Raw genomic sequence first — 24780 nt, 5'->3', positions numbered from 1 at the left:
AGCAGCCTTCTGCACTATGTTATCTCCTCATCAAATCTATAAACCAAGGGACTGTATTTTAGAAAAGAATTGTTTGAGAAACGGTTACACCTCAGGAAACTCAGCTGTGTTACTCAGAAAGTTTCAGGTCCTTTCCCAGAGTGGATTTTGTGCAGAAATCCTGCTGTTTTACACACAAAAAAAGGTCATATTAGTAAAAACGGACAAAACTCTCTTAAGAATACCAAGCACTTAGTCTTTGAAATAGTAGAAGGGGAGAGATTCCTCGTTCCTGTTGATCAGTTGTCCTTCCTATCCCAAAACTCAGCTGACCCCAGCTCATGGCATTGCTGTAGGGGCAGCCACAGGATTTGACACACTGAGAGTGCTGGGGCCTCCTTGTCCTTCCCAGCAGAGATAACCTGGTGGTCTCAAGATCTAGTGGGAATTTTCCCAGTCACATGGGTTTCTCCTCTGAAAAACTTCACTCAACACACATAACCTCTGGGAAATAATCATGGAATTTATTTTACTGGAGTCACTTTAATCTTAACATCAAAAAAACCTGATGGAGTAAAAAATGCTACAATAAATTGAAACCACAGTGAGTTTTGCCTTTGCAAACCCTCTTCATTTTCATCTTTCTTTGCCTTCCTTCAGGGCAAAAGAGAAGGTCAACATCTGTGAATTTCTTCAAGGAGAGAAATTCTTTTCTCAGTCCTCTTTTAATGCCATCATATTGCCAAAGCCACAGGTTAAATGAGTTCAGTGACCTGTCTAATCACAAGGTATAACTTACAGAAGGAACGACTATTCCACACTGCATCCATAAATGCAGAACCTGATTCCTCTCTGCTACCAAGACAAGTAGCATTCCATGTCTTTTCCTGCCCATGAAATGGCTACATTCTCTGATTCCCACAGAGGTGGCAGCCAGTCTTCCTCCCAAACCTCGTGCAAAGGTGAAGGCACCATCCCTTTGGATGTGGAGAGGTACAACTCTAAAATGCCCCTTGCCAGCCTGCACCAGCTCTGTCACCATAGCTCAAGTTTCCTGGCTTGGCCCTAATAACAGCTTGTCCAAAGTGCCCACAGAAGCCACTTTCTCCCAGTACAAAAATGCTTCCCATGATATATTTAGAAAGTTGCAGGTCAAAAGCACAAGATAGGTAAGACTTGGACACAACATAGTCTCCAGTCTAGAAAGCCCTGGCTTGCCAGGAGCATGGAAAGCACACACCATTGCACGCACCTTGCTTCTCCCACTACTTCTGAATGCAGTGTCAGGCATGGAAGAAAGGTGGAAAAAATAAAGAAGGTGGGGGAAAGCAGTTATTTTGGGAAGGACAGCTTACATTTTCCCTAGGGTCATTCAGCAGCACGTGCTGTTCACTGGGAACAGCTTTGCCAGAAGACAGCTGAGCCAGCTCCTAAACACTGCTTTTTATTTCTGAAGTGGCCCTCATGAGCCAGGACAGCTGTACAGTTAATTTTCCTACATAAACCATTCCCATGTGCATACATATGAAACTGCCCTGCAGTTGGAGCAAGTAGCTGTGATTTACCACTGTCCCTCAGAGGGCAAAGGCTGGCACAGGCAGAGAGAGCAACCAGCTCATCCAATGTGGGCAAGGGACACTGAGCCCAGGCTATAAACAGCTCCCAAATACCCTAAGGCTGGACTGCTTGAAACCTCAGTTGTGGAGGATGGTATCTTAAACTGCTTCCAAAAGAAAAGACCCCACTCAGTGCTGAAATCCAGCACAAAGCATCTCTGGGCTTCATCCAGTCATGATGTGCGAGTCCAACCAGGCCATGTATTTCTGCCCATATGCTCACAGTTGGGATCAAATCCTTATCTGAGAAAAGCATTTCTGGGTCCTTTCTGGCCTTTCAGAAAGCATCAGCTCACATTGCCTCTGCAGTTGGGGAGTGCTGGCAGAGGCAGGCACATCTTTGCTCTCCTCAGCTTGCAGCAAGGCAGATCAAGGGACTCAAAACCTCACACAGAGGTTTTGTAGTCTGTGTCTGGCAGGACTGGAGTCAAAATCAGCCTTTCACTTGTAAAATTAGATCTGCCTGCAATGTTATCAAGCATTAAGTCACCTGAAGAAAGGATGCAGGTGTGGTCACATACCTCTTCTATACATGCACAGACCCAAAATGTTTGTTTTCACATAGAAATGGCAAAGGCAAGACAGATTTGTTAATTCCCATTCTTTTAAACCGTTTTGAAGACCAGAATGAAGCCCTACTCTTCCTTTAAGGGACAAACACACCACCTCCCCAAGCACTTGCACCAAGCTGCAGCCCTCTGGTGATGAGGACTGGGAATTGCCCCACTGGGGTGGGTGCCCTGTTGTGGTTTCTGTTCACAGCACAGAAGCACCACCCACGAACAATCCCCCTTTAAACAGTCCTAAGGTCACTAAAGCAACATCTACAAAGAAAATGCAACACCAGAAAGATGGTTGGCCCAGATGAGTTTAACCTACTCTAAAGCAACAGTCTGTAACTTTATCACTCCTTGCTGATAACATGCCAGCAAGGACATGCCACCACTCCCATCATCTGCCTCAGTTTTCCCCCTCCAGGCACAGTAGGATGAGGCAATACCACTGCTCCCTGTGTTTCCATCTTCTGTGTTTGCTCTCAGCCTGCTTCCCCTCCTCATCCAGGCAAGAGGAAAGTAAATAGCTCTTACAATTAGTTTACTAAACAGACAGGAGGTGCTCTCTCATCCTTATCTTGATCTTTGGAGATATCTTTGTCTGACATCTCCAAAGACCTCAGCCTGAGGCAAACTCTGGGCATGGAAAATGCCAGGTCTCCATGTCTGCTTGGAGAGCCATAAAGAGCAGTGAAGTCCCAGGCAGAGACAGGTAACTCCCACATAAGTCAAGTAATATCAAGTTTAGCTACATCTTACATGAATAATAAATATGGGAAGGAAATTTGCTTGTTTGACCAAATGTTGTCATTTTGCAGTTTGTCTAAGAGTACCAAATTGAATTTGAAAATGCTATCACGAGAAAGATTAAAAAAAATTAAAAATTGTGTAAATATAGCCTTGGGGGCTATTTTAATTTTCCCTGGGCCAGCTTGCTCACTCCTCAGAGTCAATGTAGATCAAAAGAATAATTTATAAGCTTTAATGAGAATATTGATTTGTAAGGTTCCTCCTATTCGTGTGAGTAGGGAGGGATGTGACAAGGGAAGGAGCTCTGCGGGCTGTAGCCAGAGCCTTGTTGGAGACTATAAACCTTCTCAGGGCACAGAGAGCCCGTGCTGGGATGGGGAAGGTGCACAATGCAGCAGTGTCACCTCTCACAGGCCCTGCTCCCAGCAAGGATTGACACCAGTGTTTCCAAACAACTCACTGTCTAATTTGTACTTATGCAAAAGAGCCGTCCCATAACACAAATCATCGAGCAATTAACATGCAACATTTCAGCACGACTCTCCTTTGCTTGTTGTTGAACTACCTTCAATGCCATTAATGAGAGCTAATTAAATCAATCAAGTCACCACCGCACTCCAACACGACTGTAGCTACTGAGCCGGTATGGGATTGGGAGCGTTTTCCCAGGCACTGTAAATATCAAGCTGCACATTTATCACGCTGTCCTTCCAGCCGTACATCTGTTCTCACTGCTGCGCCTTCCATTCATCATATGGTGTCACTGTCCCTACCCCCAACACATCTAGGTGTCAATTAATTCTTCTCTGTGTGGCTCAAGTGCATCCTACTGAATAATCTCTATCCTAACATCCGTCCACAAGCTGTTCTCACCGGGGGAGCAGCAATGCTCAGCCACGTCCCCCAAATTACTGTGACCAGAACCTCTCTGTTTCTATATTGAGAGTTATTAAAACCTCAAACCACCTCCACACACTCGGATATTTTTCAGGGGAAGTAATGGAAGTTTGGACTTCCTCCTCTCCCCCGGGCTTGAAAAGATATTTGCAGTGCAATTCACCGAAATAAACTTTTCTGACAAGTGTTTCCAGGAAAACCCTCTGAGTGGGTAAATGCTGTGGACCTTCAAAATGCTTTCTATAACTGATGAACATTCAAATAACAAATTTATCTCAACATTTGCAGTATTAGGCAATGGCATTTCTGCTATACCAGCAGCCCATGTGCCTACCCACCATTACCATGACCGTGCAGGAGGATAAGAGTCTTTTTCTAAACAGAAGCATCGTCTCTCATTATATTACAACATTTGGTCTCTATTTATGTTTCTGCTCTGTCTGGCTAACTCTCCTTTTTATTTACAAATCAGCTATATTAATGTGCTTTAATTTCAACACTGGGTGTTTATTTAAGAGATGAATCAGTTGGCAAAGGGGAAAAAAAACCCCCACTCTAACAGGAAGCAGCACCAGCTCTGACACCATATATACATTGGTCTTTGCTCAATAGTTTGTGGGTTTTTGACTTCACAAACATACCTGGAGGCATTTGTCATGTTTTAATTATAAAAATACTGCCTCGCAGTTTAGAGAGGGAACAAGTAACTAATGCATTAATTGCTTGTGCAGCCCTTGGCCACCACGGAGAAGAGAGATGGGGCAAAGACTCTGCGTGTGTCCATCCCAGAGAGAAGGATATGGAGGAAATGCACAGGAGTGCACACAAAAGCAGGGTCCCTGGGAAGGACCACACTGAGAATGTGGGTGGAATCCCACCCCAAAACAGCAAACAAAAGCAACCAAAAAAAGAACACCTCATTAGAAGTAGCGACACAGAGTCACAAGCCAGAAAGTTCAGCAATGGGTGAATTTACAGGTGGCTTTACCCTGACTCTGCAGCCACCCGAGGAGTAACCAGCATATAAACAACCCTTGTGCCTTGATTTTTCCAAACTTGGTGCCTTGGTGAAAAAGCAGAGTAATGCTCCAAAGAAACTGCCTTACACTCAGGCTGAACAGGGGATCCCTTCTTATCCCTCTGTCCAAAAGGCTTTCAGAGCCTTGTCTGAGCCAAAGACACACCAGGAATAATAATTTGGATCATTATTATTAATTATTATAGCTGTATGTGAGATCCCAGCAGAGGTGATTGCCTGGGGATCCCTTTTCACCCACCATCCAGCTGTAAAAGGACCCAAGAGATTAAATTAAGGTGTTCTGTGGTAGAATAGATAACAGTGCATCATCAGGAGTAGCCATAACAAAAACAAGCAGCATTTTTAGTCTCTGTCACCTCTCTGCGTACAAAAAACACGAGGTTTTTGTTTTTCTTTCCATCCCCCAAACCATATTTCTTCTACCACTGAGCAGAGAAAGTTAAAGGTATTGCAGAGGAGACAAGCAGGGCACGTCCTTGCTTTAGCATTACCATCCACAGAGCAGCAGCTAAGCCTGCCCTAGGAAAACACTCAGGAGAGCTGACCATGAAACAGAAAAGTCTCCAAGAAAAGGTGGAAACCCCAATATAGTCGCAATATTTGATTATTCTGGTTTTTGCATGATGCTGACACTCTTCTCCTGGTGTCTGAAATTTTTTTCTTTTTTTGCCAAACCCACATTTCCTATCATGAAAGTCACATGGGGAACAAAATCTCACCCCTTGTGGTGATGACCACAGAGACATGATGTGCAAAAACCAAGTCCCACATAAGTGCTACATCTCAGAGAAGGTTCAGTCCTGACCCCACCACATCAATTTGTTTTTCAAGCCCCTAATACAAACTCCCTCTGAGTCTGTGTCCTGCTGCAGCAATTTTAAGGCCGTGACAGGCTTGTTCATCAAATAAATACATTTGACTGCACAGGTCTGTCCAAATTCAGGGATGATCAATGAAATTCTTCCCTTAGAGGAAGGAGTCTGATGAAATTCTTGGTTTAATACCCCAACATAATTTCGTTGAGTAAATTCACGTGACTAAAAGCATTCTGTCACTTGAAGGCATTTCATCAGGCACATACACAGAATTCTGGTGACAAAGTGATTTTTGTCAACAAAATACTGCCTGGCACACGTACAGAAGTTTGTTTAGCAGTGAGTGAGTACACAGCAAAGGCAGGAATCAGATCCTGAAGATTATGCCGTTATAAAAAGGCAAGAAGGAGAGAGAAATTATCTGTTTGGTGCCAGACTGTGGGAAGTAGTTTACATGAAAGGAAAAGGAGTTTACAAGGCAGCATCAGTTTCCTATGGGCCTTTACCGTCAGCATAAATCAAATCACCAGCACAAAGCCACGGTCACATCGCACGGGCGTTTCACTTCCTACTCCACTTTTGATCCTACAGTCGGTAGATCTGTTTAATGTGTTAATTGCAAACTCCTCTGGTCTTTATCCAACATTTTTTCTGTTTATTGGTGTGTCTGGCAAAAGAAACACGTGCATGAGAAAATGAAATTATTTTGCCTTTTGCGTAGCATCACGCCTTCATCTAGTCTGCTTTGAAAAAGCACCAGCGGTTGAACTTCAGCCCCAAGTCTGAAAACCTGTGGATATTGCAAGTAAAATCTCCCTCAGCCCAGTGTATGGGACATGGAATGGTTAGGATTGGAAGGGACCATTAAAGGCCATCTAGTCCAACCCCCTTCCAACAGGCAGTGACCAGGTTGCTCAGAGCTCTGTTCAGCTTGACCTAAAATGTTTCCAGGGATGGGGCATCTAACAGCAAACAGGCTGAAGGTCTGTGGCCAGGGGCAGATGGAGAGCTGGGTGCTATATTAAGTAATTCAGGAATACAGGCAAAAGAAGAAAAGCAGAGAAAGAAGATACAGCTGCTCCATTCTAAGGAAGCAGAGCTGCAAGGGGCAACACATGCAGGAGCAAGGAAAGGAGTTTCCTACAGCAAAAACAGAGCACACACCAATACAAACACACAAAAAGGAGGAGTGAAGTTAACAGCAGAGAACAGAGCTGTTAAACATCATCTGTCCTCGGAGATGCTGGCAGGCAGAGGAAGGAGGAAACCTCAGAGCAGCTTTATTTATTTGGTGGAAGTGCTTTTGATTTCCCAGCCATGCAAGAGCAGCAGCAGGAACCCCCAGCTGGGGAGGGACCGTGCAGTGCATGCTGGTGTTTGCACACCCATGTGAGGGGGAAGCAGCTCATCCTGAGCTTTAAGGGTGGTACCAGAAACACTTTTCTTTCCTGCTCCCTGAGGTCAACGGAGCACCTAGGGAAAGCCTTCCAGAGTGCTGAGGAGCGAGAAAACACCCTTTAATAGTTCTCAAAACCTTGTTTCTGACATGAGAGGACATTGAGGTGTCTACAGGAATTAGGAGCTGAGTTTTGCCTGCCCCCTGAGGCTTGCTGTGCCCCCAGCACTTGCCATTTCCTCCTGTGCCTCGCAGGGCCATAGAGCAGTTGTGGAGTCACTGACCCATCTTTTCCAGCACATCCTCTCTCCCCTTCAGTTACCCTGTGAGGTTCTTCACTGCTACAGTAATTTTGAAGCCTTTGAGCTGTACTTAGGAGTTTACAAGGGGAGTTGAAATCTTCCAATAGGAGGAGGTTAACCAAAAAGCCCTCATTTTCAGGGTTTACATACCTGGGTAATTATCGCCTAGGAAAGAAATTAGATTAGTCTCAACCTTCTCCCTCTGCAGTAGCACTTCAGCTGAAGCCATAATAAAGAAAAATCTCACAAACTAGCCACTGGCAACCAGAGTCATTTGTCTGCTATTGATCCACAGCGTGATTTAATAGGGTAGAAAAGCAGGTACAGGTCCCTCTCTAGGCTAGGGAAGCCCTTGCTGAAGTCTCATCTCATCCTTTTGGGCTCTGCTGGCCCTATCTTGCTTCCATGCCACCCTCAGGGGTCCCCAGCTTGGGCCCTGCACATGCATTTCACCTCCAGGTGCCCTGGGAGGGTGGCTACTCCCTGAGAGTCAGTGCTACTCATGAGAGAAGAACGTCCCCAGGATTTGTAAGAAGAGAAAACTGTTCAGTTCTGTCCTCAGTTGCTGAACCCAAGAGCCTGCAGGTTTAATTTCAGTCTGTCACAAACCAGGAAGAGATTTAACATCCATCAGGCAATTTTTGCAGACTCTCACACCCAAACGTTTGCCTTGGAAAAGGGCTTGCTCTCACTCAGCTTTGCTGACACTTGCATCTCTACACCAGTAATTGAAAGCTGCAGCCTCACTGCAAAATACCTTGAAATTTACGGCTATTGTCATCAACAGGAACTGTGAAATCAAAACCCAAGACCCTTCCCTCCCTCAGTTTTTCCATCCACAGCCCCAGCTCTGCCTAAATCATGCAAAAGCTGTAAAAAGGAGCCGCACGCACCAACCCATAAATCCCAGCTGACCTGTCTCCCCAGCTTAATGCCAAGTGATAAAGATGCCCCCGAGTTTATATGGCTGCCAGTCCCCCCCTCCCCTTGTTGATCATATACATAAATAAACCCACAATGATCTCATTTGAGTCCCTTAACCAGCAAAAGCGAGTGCTGAGAGCCCCAGCCAATGTAGCTGGAGTGGCTCACAGTGATTTTTGATTGAAGCTGACTATTAGTGGTTACAATTAAGATGCCGTTTCAGTTTAAAGATGAATTGGCCATGCAGGGACAAATTGTGAATGCTTATTGCTGCCATGCTGAGGCAGGTAATCAGGGAATGAAGCTGTAATTGTGGCACCTCTTGTTTTGCTCCTGCTGGAGCGCAGAACGCAAGATTCAATTTAACAAACAATTTGCCACACGGCTCATCCCTGCTGGGTGGGAAAGCAAAGCATGCTGGTGAGGCTTCCATTGAGTTCTGCTCCTTTTTAAACCTGTTACAAGCAAAACTGGCACCTGCTTTAACCTTTGCACTGAAGCAGAAAGGAAGAGGAGAAGCCCAGGAGTATCGCTGATGCTGTATTTGAGAGTGTATCTTGGGCTTCATCCAGAGATTAAAAAAAAGAAACCCCACACAGTGGAAAGTATTATCATTTTTTTGGTGCCTTTTGGGTCTTTCTGAGCTTCTCTGAAAAAAACAAAGGGCAGTTGGGCCAACACATTGGATGTGGGCAAGTGGGGAGGGATTTATAAATGCCTCGAGTCGCTCTCCTGCTGCAGGAGATCCAAGCTACAGCCTCTGGGGTGATCTTTAAGCAAACTTTTTCCTCCCAAGGGAAGGAAGGATGAACTGAAGCACCAGGTAGGTATAGCTTTAGCAGCTCCTCAGCAGCCTGCCTCTGTCCTGCTAAAAAAGGAGGGGCGAGGAGATGCTCTGCAGGTCCCAAGGGTTTGGCATTCCATGGACCCCAAGGAGATGTTACCACCAGAGATGTCCTCGAGCAGACTCACAAAGCAGAACTATTGTTTCTGAAAGCAGAGCTTTCTTCACTTCATTTACCTCTGTTTGAAATCCACCCTTGCATACAAGCACTGCCTCAGAGTTTCTAGTCCAGATTTGGCTTCTCCAACACGGCCAACTCCATGGAAGTGTTACCGCCACCTGTCACACACCCTTTCTGCTTCACTGCCATTAGTGATTCATAGTCAAGCAAGTCACTTATTTTAAACCCCAAATCTCAGGGATTTTATTTTGTTTCTTTAAGGCTAAACATGCACTTACAGGTTTTGGAATCTGAGCCAACCAGGATCAGTTGCTCTTGTTACTTTAGGATGTAGACATTGGTACCTCCTTTTTGGTCAAAGAGAGGACAAAGAAAAGTGTCTTCTAATTACTAGTCTGACCTAGCTCAAAAGATGAGGACATCAGCTGTCACAGAGAGGTCCCTCTTTTTATCAGTTTGTGTTTGTAAGTGGCTCCATTTCTCCCCCTCAGAAACATACAGGAATGAGAGAAATCAGAGAGCACAGAGGAATGCCCAGTGGTTGGTCACCACAGAGTGTCCAACAGAAACCTTACAGGAAAAAAAACCAAACAAAAGCAAAACAAAAAACCAAAGACAGAGCATCTTCTGTTTTTTTTTCCCCAAAGTACTGCTGGTCATGGTCTTCAGAGAAGACATTTTCTTGCCTACAAGCAGAATATGGGACCCAAATTTAGTGTTTGGAGAGCTGTGTGCTGTGACAAAGCAGGAAGCAGAGAAGCATGAATGTTTTGTAACCTGTACATCAGCAGTGATGGGTATTTGAGGGAGGATGAGGATGTTTTTCTTTAAAGGGAAGGCTCCTCTCAAATACCTCCCAGCCACCAGCCAGCCTGGCCTTATTGCAGAGCTTTCCCTTGCCCAAATGTCTTGCAAGAGACCAAGCACTAGCCAAGGTGTGACATCCATTACAGGGCATCCATTCTGATGCAAAATGATGCCTTTTTGTTAACCCTTATTAAATAACCACCATTGCACCATGAAGTTTAGCTTGTTGCCCTGTTACAAAGCAGAGGAAGAAAAAACCAAATCGAACACTTAAGTAGCTCTGTCACCTCTCCCAGCTGATTAATAACACATTAATAACACACTCTTTCAGAAAAATTATCTACAGGTTTCCATTTAAAGGAGCAGAGAATGAACAGCAAAGCAGTGCTTGGACCCACCCCAGTGCATATATTGATTGTAAAGCCTTTGGACTGGTCAATGAGTGTTTCAGGTGTGCTGATTTTGGTGTGAAGGCTGCACCTTGAGGTAGCCCCACAGCTCGAGCCTTCAGGAAAAAGAATACTGCAGGAAGGGCTTCTGGATCTATTTAGGAAAGGAAGAGCAGGTGCTTGGTTTGTAACCCCTGCCTGCATCTTGACAGCAGGACCTGCTCCCTGGGCAAAGCTTGGGAACCGTGAGTTTAAATCACCAGGATGGAAGGGGACAGACATGGCAATTCATAGTATCTCCTTCGGGCTGCCCCAAATGCAGGTGCATCTTACAAGAAAAAGAGCTGTATGTGACCCCAAAGATACCATCTTTTATGCCCCAAGGTGACTAGAGACAGCCACCGCAGACACCTTTCCTTTCCGACACAGGCAGGTCGTGTTAACTGCTCTGCTGTACAGCCGGGCAGGGAAATGAGGCAGAGCAAGGTCGAGCGCCTCACCTTGCAATTGCTCACATGAATACTTAATCTCTCCCCTGTGAGCAGTCTCACCAGCTTCAATACATCTGTAGATATTTAATCAAGGAGAGAAAAGATCTCTAACCCACTGTCTGTCTCTGAGGGAATCTGGGGGGGGTGGGAGACAGAGAGCACAGTCCCTCACCTTAGCCAACCCCGTTTGCACCAGCCTTCTACAGCACAACTCTAGAATCAAGCCCAACATAAACATCATCACCACAGTGTTTTTAGTTATACAAAGCCCTAGCAGAGGCAAGTCTTTCTAGTTTTAACACACAGAAGGTTACACTCACGTTTCCTGGCAAACCAGCCCCAAGCACAGCAGTTAACATTCTCCAACCCAACAAACCATCAAAAAAAAAAAACCCTCAAAACAACTCCACAGAATAAAAAGCACAAAAGAACTTACTACTTCAGGCTTGCTCCCTGCAACATGGGTGAGTCTTCAGGCTAGACAAAGATACCCCCCTCCCACACAGGAAAAAAACCCCATAGCCATCCCAGCCCACCACCTGAGGCCACTTAGGTCACATAACAAGGCAGATCAGGCAGCCCTGAGTTCATCCCCAGCTTTCCCCAGCCTTGGCCAGTTGCTGGTCAAGGGATTTGGGAGCTCCTCCTCATCAGTGAGCAGGAGCAAACACTTGTGCAGTCTTGAGAGATGCCAGCCCAAAGGAGCCATTGTTTCTGAAAGCAGCAGGTGCCTCTCTAAGGTTGCAACACCCGTGCTGCCCCTGCAAGACATGGAGGGACCCCCAGGGCTGAGCCTCCAAAAGGCTGGTGAGAATCACTAAAAATGGAATTTGTGCCCTGGTTGGAGCTGAGGAAAAGCGCTTCCCAAGTCAATCTGCTCAAGTTTCTCCTGTCATGGAAACACGACCCCTGTGGAATCCTAATTCACTGGTTTTAACTTCTTGGGGCAGGGGACAAAGTTATACAGAAAATGCTGTCTACAGACATCTCTATTTGGAAACAAAGACATATGTTACTGCACCAAATTGACTCAGCTAAAGGAGATGGAAATTAGACCATTTAAAAGCAGAGAGCTCTCACGTATTGTTTCAGCAGAATCATCTCTTTTACATAGCCAGGCAAGGGGCTCATTTTGGGGGAAAACAAACGCATCTTTTACGATTATGGCCATTCAAAGCTGTTTCTTGCATTCTAAATTGTCACACATGAAGGATCAATTGCGTCCTCAGATGATGATTTAATTAAAAACTCCTCCTTTCTTCAAGTCGAGATCTGCAAAACCTCTCGGAATGGCTGATGGATGATTTGCCATTACCTTGCCTGCTTTCTTTTTAATAATTTTTTCCCCAGAATTTTAATTGCTGCCATTTGAGGATTATTGATTACCTGTAATTGCTCCTTTTCTCAGGCATCTCCCTAGTTATCTCCAGCTAAGTGATCTCTGTAAAAGACAAAAGCAGAGTGCTTCAGAACTGTAATGGCTTTCCTTGGCTGTTAATGAAAATACAGACATCTTGATAACTATGTGTGTTCCACTCCTGTGTCTGGACGCTGCATTGGCTTGAACTTTGGAAGGGGATCAGCCTGAAAATTTATTTTCCTTAAGAAAAGACACTAAAAGCACCAAACCCCCTTTTTATACTCCAGTCACATTACACAGAAACTAGACCAATGAACTCTTTACAGCACAGGACTAGTGTGTGTCCTGAGTGCAAAGAGAAATTCCCCTCTGCCTTCCAGAACAGGCAAAGGGAAGAAGGTTATTCCTCTTCCTGTTTCTTTGCATTTCAGGTACATTTGAGTTCATGTGTTTCAAAATACAGGGTCAAATATGCTGTTGATCCTCCAGGGAGGATCAACTGCAACAAGCATAAAGCTGCCCTTTGCTGCAGGTTTAAGGTGACGTTTTCATTTCAGTCAGAGGATTACGATCTCAAACTACAGTAAAAGATCCTGTTAGAGTTGATCTGATAATTCTGGTGTACCTTAGTATAAAGTGATTAAATAAAGAAACCCACCCTGCATCATTAATTCCAGAGCAATTATTTTTGGAAACTGATCATCAGCTAAGTGGGAGTTCATTACCAGATTTTGTCTGAAAATAAGTTTTAGATAGTGAGTGGCTGCCCACAAGTCTTAAATAACACAAATTATGAAACACAGTAGTAGAAATTTGAGAAACTATTTCCTTTAAGTTTTTTCCCAGGGATGTCTGTGCCCTGACACTGACCTGCTGGACCACTGTGCCATGGAAAGGCCTCTCATCCATGGACTGCATGAGCATCCCTTAGGAAAACTGGAGACAAGAAGCTGCAGCATTCGGAGGTTGTGGAAGTTTTGGTTCCCTGCACCCCGCAATGGGCTCCCTGATCCAGCAAACCTTTCCGTGGTATAACCAGGTGGCAGACCACTTGTAGAGGATACTGCTGGAAATGTAAATTAAAGTGTAGCAGGGAGACATGAAGGGAATCTTGAATATCTGATCTGGTTGGAAAAGACAGCTTGGGTAGGCAGCTAATTGGGAGCCTTGGGAAACAGCTTCCCCGGCTGCACGCAGCGAGCAGCTCAGGGAGAAAGGAGCTACAGGTTCCTGCATGAAGGAGCTGACTGTTAAATTGAGTATAGTACTGGTGGTAAATGCATTTCATCACCAAATTATAGATCTATAAAAAAATACAGCACAGGAAAAGAAAAAGAAAGTGCGTGTCAAGCTTTCTGTGCCTTTTTTCACTTTTCTAGGGAAAATTTTCTTCCAGTGCACTGGCAAAGACAGCACAGGTGGGAATGTTTTCACTTAATAAATGTCAGTAGACTAAAGCAATTAATTTTCTTGTGTTTTGTTCAATGAAAGAAATTAAATACTGAGACTTATTTAGTAAAAATGATGGTCAGGAAAATGGTCCTGTTTTCTGACAATGTGATTTTTCTTTAATACACATGGAAACAATTCTTATAGTTCTACATTTTGAGGAAGATTCATTGATTCTGTAGAAAAATATTAAGATTAATAATTAATTTTCTGAGGTGACTTTCATTATTAAATCTCTGCAGTGAGCAGTGGACACTCTTCAGGCATGTGCTGGGAACTTCAGCTGCCTTTACTCTTAAGTTTTTCTTTCCCACAAAGCAAGACTGACATGAAAACAAGGGAAAACAGATCATGAAAGGAATCAAGAGATTCTTCTGAGTAGATAAGTCAATCTAAAGAGTTGGACCATCCAATCAATGCAAGTCATGCATTTAAGAACTGCAGGGACTTAAAGAAATAAGCAGGGACAGATCTCAGTTCTTTTGATAACGAAACAACTTTTGGAAAGTTAGAGCAAAATGTGGCATAGCAATAGAGAGGCAAAGAGAAGGGCAAAGAGAAAGCTGGAAGGAAGCAACGTAGGATTTCACAATGAACTCTATCTTGAAGGGTCCAATTGTATGAAGTTTCTTGCAGTGCTTTGGCAAGTCCTCTTTTCTCTTGTTGTCATCAAAATATGTTTCCATGGATTGTTTTTCATGTGATTCCAACTCAAAATTTTGGCCTGAAACCTGCTCCTCTGGAAGGCAATGGCATTTTTACTTTTGGTTTCAGTCAGGCCAGTGTTGGGCTGATGGTGAAGTGGATGGACACTGTAAAGGTGTATTGTGGACACCTGCTTATCGACAGCAGGGAAGATAAAAGTCACTCCTGTGACTGCCCTTAGGGACTTTGGGGAACTTAAGCTGGTCCTACAATCAGGGACAAGGGAAGGGCTTATTCACATTGTCTTGTGCCCAAATTAAGAGGCAGATACAAACAGGGTGGTTGTCTGTGTCTTCTCCCAAGTAACAAGTGATAAGACAAGAGGAAAAGGCTTCAAGTTGCACCAAGGAAGGTTTAGATTGGATATTAGGAAAAATTTATTCACATAAATGGTTGTCAAGCATGGGAACAGGCTGCCGAGGGAAGGTGTGGAGTCCCCATCCCTGGAGGTATTTAAAAGCCATGTAGGTGTGGCACTTGGGGGCAAGGTTTAGTGGAGGGCAGTGCTGGGTTAATGGTTGGACTCGATGATCTTCAAAGTCTTTTCCAAACTAAATGATTCTGTGATTATATAAGTAAGAGGTGATGCAGAGTACTACCTCTGCAAAGCTGGCTGCATTAAACAGGCATCTATATTTGATGTATAAAGTTAGATGATGTGAACACCCACCTGAGCGTGAAACCCGTCCCTGGCGTAACGCACTCACGGCAAGGGCATAGGTTTGACCATCTGACTAAGCAATGTGAGAGCACATTCACTGCTAACTGGGGTAATACATCAAACCTTGACTGGTTTCACTGACATCACGGGAAAAAAATTGTCTTGTGGGAAGGGAGAGCAGCCACTAGGTGGGATAACAGCCTAGCAGGCAACGTGCCTGCACCCAGCCTCGGGCCAACATGGCTCACGAGGGTTCCTCAAGTAAAGCCCTGCAGCTACATGTCAAACCTGCCTTGATCAGGGAGCAGGTTTAGGAGACCACAACATCTCTTGAAATATTCATACGTGTTCCCTGTAATTGCTCTGCTCACATTCAAGTGTTTTTATAGCTTGACTATTGCATAGTTCCACAACTGAACTCGCCACATTTGGGAACAACTTAACCAGGGCTGTTTCAGAGCTCTTGCACAAACTGTAATACTGTAGTAAAGGAAATGGGCAAAAGACTTGAAATTTAAAGGGTCTGGCTTAATTTGCATCAGAAGGAATTTGACCTGGAGATTTCTGTGCTATGTTTTATGGAGTAAGAAAAAAAAAGTGATAATTCCATTTTAATATTTACAACACATCTTTCATGCATCTTTAATGGCATTGTTTATAAAAAATGCATTAACAGTTCTGTTTTGCTTCAGGCAGGGGGGATCCTTTATAGGATAGACAGCTTAATTTGGATCTTAACAATGAAAATGTTCCACCTGTGTTCCGTGAATTAATGTATCTGGGAGACAAACTCCAGAACAAAGATGTAGAGCGGGAGTTTGGCTTTTGCTTATGAATATTCTTAAGGAGAAAGGAAGAGTTTTTTTTCTCCTTACAGTTTAAAGTAGCTCAGAAAGCTCCCCAAAAGGGCAGGAGAGAAGTCCTGCTAAGTAGGGCATGTAGTGATACAACAAGGGGGAATGGCTTCAAACAAATAGAGGACAGGGTTAGATTAGATGTTATGAAGGAATTCTTCCTTTTGAGTGTGGTGAAGCACTGGAACAGGTTGCCCAGAGTACCTATGGCTGCCCCATCCCTGGAAGTGTCCAAGGCCAGCCTGGATGGAGCTCTAAGCACCCTGGTCTAGTGCAAGGTGTCCCTGTTCATGGCAGGGGTTTGGAACTGGATGGTCTTTAAGGTCCCTTTCAAACCAAACCATTCTATGATATAGATAAAATAAGGCTGAATAAACATCACCATCTTTCACATACACACAGTGTTAGTTTTCCTTTTTTTTTTTTTTTTTAATGTGGAATTGTTGCACTCCTCTTATTTCTCTTTGCACAAGTACGCCTCTTATAAGAAGGTAGGGATTGGGTTGTCCCAAACCCACTTGCAGACCAAATTATTGATTCCCATCACATCTAGTCTCTCCCAGGAGCCTCTGTGACACTGCAAACCTTGCTTCCAATGATAGGTTGTCATAGAGAAAAACTCCATATTGGCAATTATAGCCCCAATCTGAAAAGGCTTTATATAGAGGCTTTCACTTGACTTTGTCAGGTAGCAGAGAGTGATTTCTGCAGGTAAACAATTTAGTGATAAGTTGGGCATATATGTATGTAATATATATTTCTGTATACGTGGTATTTTAAAAAGAGTGAAGATGCTCATTTGGAAGGAGGAGGCTTAAAGCGCCTCTTACATGAGTTAAGGGTCAGGAATATGTAGTCCTAAAGCAAATGTAGGAGTAAAATATTAATGAACCCCAGGCAAATTTCAAAATTGAAGTACAATACCAAGACTAGCACGTTTCTTCCATCCACAGTCCTCTTCTGCAAAATTAGTCTGAGGATATAGGTTTGTTTAAGAAGTCAAGTTGACGTGAATAGAACCAAATTAGGGATGAAAAATATTTTTGGGCATCATAGCAATGATTTCCCTTCCAATGAGAGCCTCACCTGCCTCTGAAACAGTAATAGTGAAGATTATGGATCAACATGGAAAGAATATTGTGGATGATCCAATGTACCTTTCAGTCTGCAGAAGAATGAATTTGATTTCATAGCATTTTCGAAAGGATTTAGAAGTACAAAACTAAATCAGAATTATTTTTATGTATGAAGTGATAAAGATGGGAAATACCCTGCTGATCCTGGATTGCCAACGTCCTAGAAAACAACCCCCTATTAACAATTTTCAAATACACAGCCACGACAAGCTAAAACGCAACAGGAAGGAATCATCATCACATTTCAGAAACTGCTGCTGGCACTGGTTGCTGTAATTTCTCACTTGGAACAATCAGGCATTATAAGGGAGCTTGTCCTTCAGATAGTACCAGCTCTGTCTCTTACACTGTGACAAGTCAGGCTCAGCTAAAAATAACAACCAGCAAGGAAAAGAAAATAGACACATTCCGTGCCACCCTTTAAAGAGTCCTTTGCCCCCTGTCATTTCAGCTGAAAATCCACACAGAGCAGGCACCACGAAGGGGCTCCACGTCTCCAGGCTCACATGGGCTTGTCATTAAAAGAAATGCTGCAGCTGCTGCTGAGCTATGGACACAGCTCAGACTTTCTGTGCCTCCCCCTCAGCACGGCTTCTGCTCCTCCTTCCACATTGCACCTCATTTTCTTACGCGATCTATTCGAGGTGCTCAGGTGGAGAGCTCAGGATCCCTTTGGTTTTAGGAGATCTAACAGCAAAGTGTGGCAGGGAGACCCTTTGACAGGCTGAGAAGTGACTTGTAGGTCTCACAGGAAATCAGCCTCTGCCATGAGACCTGAGCCCTGTTTTTTGGCATCGTGCTCACACCATGACTGCATCTATTACTCCTCCCCGGGCACAGAAAGAGATGTCAGTCACATGGCTAAAGGACAGAGGAGAGCCATGGGAATGAGAGCCCTCTGGAGTGGCACGGTTTCATGCTGTTTCTTTAATTTTTTGTCTGGCAAGTGAAATATATTTCACCAGAAGGTGGGAAAGGACTTGGAACAAAATTGATCTTGGCTGAGCAAACATTTGACAACGTTCTGTGGGAAACAACCATCTGTCTTGGGAGATATCAACTCCAGGAGATATTGATGGCACTAAAAATATCTGCCTTAGTCCACAGTCCCACAGCATGCAGTGTTCAAGCATGGAGAGCCCCAGTTCTTCAGCAGTAAACCTTTTTATTTATTTTTATTTTTGGAACATTGACTTACCAGGTGTGGAGTGAAAAGCTCTGGTTTGTTCAAGATGCAGCCACACAAGTTTTTGATGCTTAGGCTGAGTGGAAACTACAGAGGAGCTGCAGAGAGATAATTAATATGGATTAAATGGAAAAAGGGCTTTGTGCTCTGCTTCACAAGTACAGACCGTACACAGAGATGGATGTCTCTATCTCAGAAGAGCTTCCTGGAGCAGTTTGGCAGCCTGGTTTCTTCTGAGATACATGAGAGGAGAAGGGGAAAAAAAAGTAATCTTTGAAAGAAACTTTGAAGACGTACCATGAATTCAAAACAGCTCTTTACTCCTCGCTGACTAAGAGGCTAATGGATTTTTGAAACTGAGAAACAGTCCCCAACTCATTAAACATTAAGATTTAGACCATTTCACCTTTCATGTGTGAATAAAAATCAAGACAATCCAAAGTTTTACCAGGGAAAAGTGAAGTCTAAATTCATGGATGTTCTGTACAGAAGTTAGCACATCCAGTTTCACAGCTGCAATTTTCCAGTCTCCTGCTGCCCAGGCAGGTGCTTTTCCATGGGCCTGTGAAGTAAGTGATAGTTATTTTTACTACAAACTGGAGATCTTACTGCAGGACATATACCTCTTGGAAAAGGCAGTCTCTTGGCCGTCAGGAGTCTCTGTGGGGTATCAGAGGTGAGAGGATTACAGGACAAAGCCTTGACCTGTTGTCCCACACCTGCTCCAGCATCTCTCTCTCTCTCTCTCTCCATCTATGATCAGTGCAAACTCCCTGTCAGAGCCACATCAACGTCCACATCTTCTCACGAGAGCCCCAGCTGCAGAAAGGACAAAATACTCATTGCACAGGACCAATCTGCATTTTGCTGTTTTGAGCCCTACCCCGTTATATTTCCATTTCCTGGGATATTCATTAGGGTTTTTTTTTTTCCTTATTTTCCAGTGGTTTTCTCATTTTGAGGAGGGTTTTTTCAGTTGTGTTTGGGTTTGGTTTATGGTTGTTGCCCAGGAGAGCCAATAACAAGTGCCATACACTTGTGCCAAGAGCAAGAACAAATGATCCTTCCTGCTGACATGTCCCTGCCACCAGTGAATCCCAGAGCTGGATCCATTTTTTCAGTCTTTAGTCTCTGCCAAAGAGGACTTCTGTGGCCAACATGACAATCCCATGGGACTCTGAGCAGCATGTCTTGCAGAAGAATGACTGTTCAGCACAGCCAAATGATCAAAAGGCAGGGATATGAAAAAGGGGTAGGCTCACCAGAGCATAACTTTCTGACATGATGAAGGCAGCTAAGGTAAGCTAGACCAATCATACTTGAATAATAACCAAAAAAACCCCAAATCAATGCATGTTCAAGGCCTATGGCTGAACCTTTCTCAAAAACTGACTCAGATGATATAAAAGAGAGCAAGAAATAATATCAAACCCAATCAGATACTTCACTGATGAAGGTGGAAGATGCAATGACTGCTTCATCCAGATACACTCAGGTGGACAAAGGAAAGGGGGTGTCCCAGCAGAACAGGGTCAGATGATACAGAAGAGGAGTATTTCCATTTCTGGAATAGTTTAGGGAAAAAAAAATCCAGATTAAAATGCTTTAGAAAACAGTTGCTTTATGGAACAGTCAATACTATATATGTGGGGGGAAAGGGAGTAAGGGTTCATTTCCTGGGCAACTGGGGCAGACCAGAGCACCCTGGGGAATCAGAGAGATACTGGATCACAGCTAAGAAAGAAGGGAAAACACTTGAGAGAGGAAGGCAAGCAGGAGAAGGGTTTCCTCCCTGCATATAGAGCAAGAGAAGGAGCTGAGACAGAAGGCTGATAGGATGCACACTTTTTAATGATTTTTTTTTTTAAGTTGGGATTGTTTGCATGACAGCTCTGAAATAGGACAAAGTACAGAGAAGGGCAATGCTGCATAATGTGATTGAGAAAAGGGAACTGTTCAGCTTTTTCATTTAAATGCATGAAAATCTCTGTGAGGTCTGTGTGTGTTGAGGGGAGGGGTATGAATTTAAAAAAAAAATTATGCTGAAGTAAACGATGACTCCGACGAGAGAACAAACTCAATGTGAAGGCTCCTAAGCACAGCTGAAATTAGGAATTGTGCTAATAGTCCCAGGCTGTGTTTCAGGATGCTGAGTGGGACACTGACTCAACAAACACGTCAGCAAGACAGATTTTAACACCAGAAAAACTCTGTAGCTCTTCAGAAGTGTTCTGCTGTGGTCACAGGGACCTGGCTGCAGGGATGGGCTGGATGCTACTGCTGTGGCACAAACCTGCCTATCTGCAGGGAGCTCCTAAACCCACTGAGGTGGGTGTCCGTGGATGGTGACATAAGTGCCTTTGTAAGAGTCACATCCTCCTGATCCTCTCTGCCTCTCCCATCCCACTCTTTTTCCCTGGTACAGCATTGCCCTGCAAGGGAAGGATGCAGACTGGTAAATTTGCCTCACGAGGAAAAAGAGAAATGGAAAAACCAATAGATTCAGGCCTGGACATACCCACGGAGGGGCAAGCACCCTAGAGTGAAAGAACTTGGAGGTTTGGTGGTGGGAGGAAGAGCACATGCTTGGCTTCCTGCTTAGTGGTGACACAAAGTCCTCAATCTGTCACACACTGCCGGGGACGGCTCCCACCCACGCTCTGGCTGCCTCCCTCCACACTTCACTGAGCACGGGCCATCTGTGTGCTAAAGGCCACCTTTGAGGGTGACAAATAGGAAGAAATACTTGAGAGTCACTGGACTGCTGTTCAACACCAGAGGATGTTGGAGGTGCCTTACCAACAGGAGATCTTGCTGGCTTTGTATCATCCTTCCAAGATGTCCAAAGCCAAACAGGTTTCCTTTTAGCATCGGAGGGAAGATAGTCCAAACTCACAAAGCACAGGCTGGCCTGAAAACTAAGGAAATGAAAATCACAGAATTATAGAATGGCTTGGGCTGGAGGAGATCTTCAAGAACATCTAGTTCCAAACCCCTGCCATGGCAGGGACACCTTCCACTAGACCAGGTTGCTCAGAGCTCCATCCAATCTGGCCTTGAACACTTACAGGGATGGAACAGCCACAGCTTCTCTGGGCAACTTGTGCCAGTGCCTCGCCACCCTCACATAAAGAATTTTTTCCTGATATCTAATACTTAGATTGCTTCTTATTCCCAGATCTCCAAAATCCAAATCCAGATTAAGCCAGTCAATGTAAAAAACTGTGAATGGTCACTAATAATACATAGATTTCAATCATTGAGGTCAAACCAAAGCATTTCTACCACATCATCAAATACATTTTATCTGTGCACTCTTTATTGAGTAATGATTTGTTGTTTCAGGGTGTACCCTGAAACATGTAGCTTACTAATTAACTCATAGCCACCTGGGATGGGAATTAGCACAACAAAACCTGGAGCAAATCCATAAGACTGATTATGGGATGTACATACTTGAATCACTAAAAACAGGCCGTCTCAACAGTTTTGACCCATATTAAGGAGGAAACATGCATTTTAAGTTGAGTGCCAGGAGGCTGCCCAGTGCTAACAAGTGTGAGAAAACAGGCTCTGGTTGTGCAGGCTCAAGGTCCCTGGCCTTCAAGTCAGAGGATCTGCCTTTCAGTGTCATATCAAAGAGCTGGAACCAGAGCAAGCACTGAAACTCTTTTATCCTACGGAAGAATGGCTGCTCAGTGTTGTCCTTCAAAGTTATCCTGCCAACAGATCAGGGACTGGAGGTTTTGTGGTGAAGAATTACAGATCTGCGTGGGACCATGGTACAGAAACCAAAGGAAAGGCAGGCTAAATTTGAGTGAAAGACTTCATGCTCTGTGTGCACGTGAAAAGGGGCTACTAAGCTGATACGAAGGCTTCTGATACGGCACCTGCTGGGTTTAAGGCTCTCAGGGTTTTAGGACTTACTGCCTTGCCTCTTTTGCTTCCATGAAGAATTACAATGACTGGGCACTACTCGTGCAGCTCCACGCTGCTCATTTGCTGCTGATCAGTGACTTTAATCCTGTTGGAAATGCAGAGGTGGAATCACAAAGGATGAGATGTTTCCTATGAGCACTTAAGTTCCTTCATGCCTACTACAGGGCTTTGCCTAAAATCAGTGACAATCTGCCCACTTCTACACCTAATTGTCATAAACATGTGAAAAGAGAATGCAGCATAGTCAGCAATTATCCCTTCATTATGCCAATGTGCTTCTGATAGCATAATTATGATCAGCAGACATGTCCTTCTCCTCTCATCATTTCTGTTTGCAAATTTAGCTTCTTTTTCTGCTAATAAGGATTAAGAAAAAAAAAAAGAAACAAACAACATTAAACACCACCTTTTGAAGCCTGAGCCTGTCTACACAGCAGTCGGTGACAAAAGATCCCCTCACCTGCAACCAGACTCTGCAGCAGCCAAGAGCACCAGAAATAACAGGTATGTGTTTTGAAAGAAAACTTGGTGCCCATCACAGGCAGCTCAGAGTTTGCACATCATCAAGGGCCGACTTTTGTTAGGATTAGTTAACCAGCAATTTCTTTCCCCATTGACTTTTAACCATTTACTGTTTACAGTGCAGCCTAGGAAGCTCTGCAACAGACACTAAAGCTTTTAGGAGAGGCAGCAGGAGTCACTCCACAGGAGGAAGTTAAAGCTTAGCCTGTGCCCTTCAGCTGGAAATCATAAAGCATCCCTGGAAACATTTAGCTGAGCCCTGAGATGGAAGACAGAAAACAAGAGGGCACCTTTCCTGCTCCCTGTGGACAAGGCTGCCAGCTGCCAACCTTCACTTGTTTGTTACAGGCAATGTAAATTCAGATATTTTTTCTAATCTTGTGGTAGGTTTGATCCCGAATCCTGCTTGTGCCTGCATAGCCTTTATATTCACTCCTGTCTCTCCTCTTCTCCCTGTCTCCAAGGATTTCCTGCCCTTGGGACTCTTCCTCATTTCACTATCTAAAAATGTTCATGTTCTTCCTCATAACAGTGCTGATACAATTTTCTGTCCTATCACCTCCAGCTAGCCAGTCGTTGCATGCTTTTTGAGAAATAAAAATAAATGAAGTTCAAGATGTTAATTAAACTTATGATCCTGAGGAAATATTTGCTTTGGATATTGCACAGAGAATTTAGGAAGCTGAGATCTCCCAGTTTTAGGAAGCAGGGACATGTTTTACCCAGTATGAAGCCTTTTGTTGCAGAATTGATCTGAAAATGCTGGTCTGAAGTCTGGACTATTTATTCCAGAACTAGTGAGTCCTGGCAGCTGTGCCTGAGATTTTGAAGAGGACAAAGGATGCTTGTAATCTGTGTCCATCTTATTTAGTAAGGCAGCTCAGGGCTTAGGAATGAGCCCAGACGAATTTGTGCAATATGCCATTCTACAGCACAGCAAAGCCAGTGGCTGGCTGTCTCTTCTGGGGGACCAAGCAGTGATTCCTGTGCCAGAGAGCGATGATGTTGCTCTTGGAGGTGAGAACAGCCATGTGTCCTCTTGCTTGTGGTCAGAGGACTGGCCACCTCTCATGCCAAGCAAAGGCAAATACCACAGTGGTTTAACATCCGCTCTGTTAAAGCTCCTAATTCCCCTGGAAAATTGAGTCGATTTTCAGGACAATTAAACTATTTGTGCATTCATCCAATCTGTTTGATGCTGTTAAATTCCAATGCAAAATGAGTCTGTTTTGGAACAGCAGCATTGGTAATAGACAGCACAGCTCCTGTAATGAGATCCTCTCATCTCTTTTATGAGTTAACAGTGAGCAATCACAACAGTCAGCAATGCAGACAAAGTCTAACTCCTGACAGCTGACCTGGCAGAAGGGGATGGAGGCTGCACATCAGAGTTGAAGTTCTAGGCTCCCTCAAAGCTGAAGTCCACCCCTTCCTGCATGAGGACCAGCAGTCCAAAAATAATGTGTCATCTGCAGCCAGAAAAATCTCACTTTGGACAATCACTGGATGGAGTGTGAATCCAAGCCCAAAGCTCTCACACAGAATTTCTAGAAGTAACTCTTCTGCTCATCCCCTGCCATAGAAGGGGATGTTGCAGCATTCCAAGAGGCAGTCCCTGACTTCTGGCTGGACTCCCGCCAGCTGCAACTTCACTTGCTGTGATCTAGCAAAGAGCACAACTGCTCTTGGCTTTCAGTGAAGTCCAGCTCTGCTTCTCTCCCACAAAAAAATTCCCAGTATGATCAGCAATTCCTCCAAATTAGTGCGAGAAAAGTGAACAACACCCCTCCTCCAAACATTCCTGCATGCCACTCTAGAAGTACTACCAGTAGTAGAAGTACTACGACTGTTTCTTCCATCTTGTCTTTTCTCATTGAAATGCGAATTTCAATTGAAATGCATTTTTCTTAAAAAAAAAAAAAATAAAAAATTAAACCCCATCTCATGCAGAGAAACCTGACCAAAACTAGCCATGCCACTGTACATGCATTTTCCCTGGAGGGGATGATGGAAAAGGAAACAAAACATGGCAGATGTTCCTTGG

At 44.1% G+C, this 24780-nt stretch overlaps 1 long non-coding RNA gene across 2 annotated transcripts in view; it reads right to left on the bottom strand.

Moving 5' to 3' along the window:
• The window catches only part of LOC114002193, a 51553-nt gene that overhangs the window by 17548 nt on the left and 9225 nt on the right, over window positions 1-24780 (bottom strand). The window contains exons 2-6 of one of the 2 annotated variants that reach the window (XR_005566667.1): window positions 21075-21193; window positions 19724-19839; window positions 18724-19094; window positions 18288-18373; window positions 12311-12365 (exon numbers count right to left, since the gene is read on the bottom strand). This is a non-coding gene — a long non-coding RNA (uncharacterized LOC114002193). Of the gene's footprint in view, window positions 1-12310; window positions 12366-18287; window positions 19095-19723; window positions 19840-20568; window positions 20708-21074; window positions 21194-24780 lie in introns of those variants that run through there. The other variant, XR_005566668.1, reaches the window with a different exon arrangement.

The sequence above is a fragment of the Pipra filicauda genome, unplaced genomic scaffold (genome assembly GCF_003945595.2).
Source record: "Pipra filicauda isolate LSUMZ 115617 unplaced genomic scaffold, ASM394559v2 scaffold77_size3566232_pilon, whole genome shotgun sequence".
Lineage (NCBI taxonomy): Eukaryota > Metazoa > Chordata > Aves > Passeriformes > Pipridae > Pipra > Pipra filicauda.
This window is presented reverse-complemented; position numbering and strand designations above follow the sequence as displayed.